The 3,062-nt window shown below is 41.7% G+C and overlaps 1 protein-coding gene across 1 annotated transcript in view; it reads right to left on the bottom strand.

Annotated features, from left to right (window-relative positions):
• Window positions 1-2,910, bottom strand: part of LOC107097856 (putative protein TPRXL) — a 73,718-nt gene extending 70,808 nt beyond the window's left edge. The window contains exon 1 of the mRNA XM_015395178.1: window positions 2,680-2,910. The gene's annotated coding sequence lies outside the window, so the exon portion shown is untranslated. The remainder of the gene's footprint in view (window positions 1-2,679) is intronic.
• Between the last annotated feature and the right edge of the window lie 152 nt (window positions 2,911-3,062).

Below are 3,062 nucleotides of genomic sequence, written 5' to 3'. Positions count from 1 at the left end.
CTCAGATATGTTCCATGATCTGGTGGCTCTAGCGTGCTGGCGTACTTATCCATTCGCGACATGATATATATGATATACGATAATATGCCACCCAAGATGGCGGACCGGACGCTGGCCAGTGACGTCACTGAAAACCCCCTATTATTTTAGCTTTGATTAAGGCATTGCTGTAGAGTTGATGACAAAATCAGAGCGAATATCTGATATCTCCACAATCTCAGTCAGGAAGAACATTAACTGGAGGCAATCAGATGAAAACTTTTTACCGGACTGACTGGATGGTCTGCTTAAAGCTATAGAGGGCGATCTTTTATTTCATATAAATAAGTGGTGTTCCATATCATTGTGGTGACATGTTTACGTACGACCATCCTACATGCTCGTCCCCCGTTAGCTGTCTTTTTCTGCGCATGCACACTTTCAGCCGTTTGTCTGTGGTGAGCTACGGTTTCAGCTCACCTTTATCACCGCGGTTCTTTGAAAATGATAGAGGGACATAAGAGAAAAAGTGTTTACGAGGTGTATGAGAAGAAAAGAAAGGCCTCAGATGAGGCAGATATATCCCAGCGGAGAGCTCTCCTCGCAAAGCATTCTGGGATTTGCTGTCACAGCGGCCAGCTGTTGCCTTACGCTGACACTACTCGACAGTAAGTTGACTGAGTTCACTATATAGTTCCAGCTTTATATACTGATTGAGGAACTTAGGGGTTAGGGTGGATGTTAGGACGCAGTAATCTTGTATGAGCTATGAGAACAGCAACTTTTAAATAAGACGTGCACGAGGAGATACGCCCATTTATTTCTTTTTAAGTGGGGAAGGTGGGTCTTTCAAATATTTTGAGAAAATCCTCCACAACACCACACAGCACCAACTCCTGCAGCAATGTGTCGCAGTGAGCTTGTTGCAGATATTTTTGACTTATGCCCAATTTTGAAGCGTGGTCTGCACTATGTTATTCCACGCGTCAACACAAGAGGGACAATCAGGAACTAGCTGTGGGTGTAGATACGGCCAAGGCGGTGAGGAAGTTGGGGCAAGTTTGTGTGTCAATGGAGGGACATGAGGGCGAAAAAGAGCAGGGATCCAGGTGGAAAAATAGTCCCAGCGTTCTCTCACACCTCGCTCTTCTAGCTGGTCCATCTTCATGAGTCGTTTTCCACAATGGCGGTCATACAAACAAAACAAGCCGGTAAGGTACCAAACAGGAAATACGTATAGTATAGAGCAGATTTAGATGTATATAGAGGCCTCCTGGCTGCAGCACTGTCTATGGTCACCTACAATTTTGGAGAGGTGCAGCAGAGTGTCTGCAGAGGGGGCGGGGGGTTGCATTTGCATTCAATGCGACACACGCAGACGACCTGCTTTCTGATTATAAATCAGCCTTAACTCCTCTCTGCAGTTGGTTTAGATGATGTGTTCTGAATTGGGGCTCTATAAATAAACTGAATTTATTTATTGCAGCATAGTTTATTTTATACAAAGATCAATCCTTCAAACTGTAAATCTATAAGTATGAGACTGAGGATCTTTTTTTATGGATAAACAGAAGCAGGATTCTCTGCTATAAACTAACAGGCGGTTATTTTATCCACTGCTTCTGGAAATCAGTTCCACTCTGGTGACCTTGGACTTGTTTGATTTTATCTTAGAGGATTTAGTTCCTGAAACTTCCTTGTTTGTCTGAGAGAGGTTTCCTTGTTGTTTTTTTAAGCAGCCTGATATGTTGTTTTGTTATCTTTGTAACTGTTACTGTAAGAAAGAAGAATTTTGTTTTATTATTTCATCCTAAAGCAGGAAGAGAGCATTGCTTTGTCCCATGCTTGTCTCTGGCCTCCTCTCTCTCTCTCTCTCTGACCTTCTGACATTCCTGACTTTTTTTTCTGTGTGGGAACTCTTTTTGTTTTTTTTAATTATGTTTAAAAGAAGAGCCTGAAATGCCAAACAGGATGACGGTCAGATGATACTCACTGGAAAAAATTTAAATCTAAAAAGGTCATTTTTTTTATTAAAATAAGTGCTTTTGTTCTTGGATTGAGGAGATAAAAGAGACATTTTGCCAATGGAATAAGACAATTTACATTTAAAATAAGAAAACACAATTGCATTGTCTTATTTTAACTGCATTTTATCTTATTATCTTATTTTAAGAATAAAAATATCTAATTTACCTACTCAAATTAAATAAGTAAATAATTGAACAATTTTCACTCCCAGTGCTCAAGTTCTCTCCCAAATGAAAAGGGAAAACTGTCTGAAACTATTAAAGCTGGTGCTTAAACTCAGACATAAACCAAAGAAAGTTAACATCCATCCACCTGAAGTAAACCTCTACATCTCAGTCAGGTTTCAAACAGCAGAAAGCGCATAAAAGCTCCCCCTACAGGCGCTGATGCGCATTACAGGCGCCGGTAAGCGCGGCTGATTTATTTTATTAAATTAAATATGAGGTGATCAAACTTTTTAAATGTGCAAGAAGCTTCGCGTGAGGTTCCAGTGATCACCTGAAGACTGACTTTAACTATTTTTTTATCATTAAGAACACATTTTAATATCAAATTTCAATTTTAAATCAGGAGAACACAAGGATTAGTTGGAAAAGTTCATTTTCATGGAGTCGGCTTCATTTTTCATGTGAACAGAAGCATCAGAACCAGAGCAGATGGATGTGATCTTACCTCAGACATGAACCTCCCTGCGGCTCAGTTCACCCACTGATCCACAGGTTCGCTCCTGTCGCATCACAATAAAAACAATCCTGAAGCGCTCAGATCCCAGTCCGTCCGATCAACTGGGACAACTTCTACCCAGCAAAGGAGGAATCCATCCAGCTCCAGCACCCCCGGATCCAAAATTCAGGAAAAAAAATATTAAAAACGGAGCAGGAGCTTGATCTGACAGAAGGCTGCAGCGGTTCGGAGAGTTAGGAGCAGGAGGGGAGGAAAGAGGGAGAGGAGGAGGAGAGGGAGGGAAGGAGGAGGAGAGGGAGGGAAGGAGGAGGAGAGGGAGGTCCAAACTTTGACAGAAAGAGAGGAGAGAGAGTTTAACACTGACCCAGAGA

This window comes from Cyprinodon variegatus, unplaced genomic scaffold (genome assembly GCF_000732505.1).
Source record: "Cyprinodon variegatus isolate N-32 unplaced genomic scaffold, C_variegatus-1.0 Scaffold729, whole genome shotgun sequence".
Lineage (NCBI taxonomy): Eukaryota > Metazoa > Chordata > Actinopteri > Cyprinodontiformes > Cyprinodontidae > Cyprinodon > Cyprinodon variegatus.
This window is presented reverse-complemented; position numbering and strand designations above follow the sequence as displayed.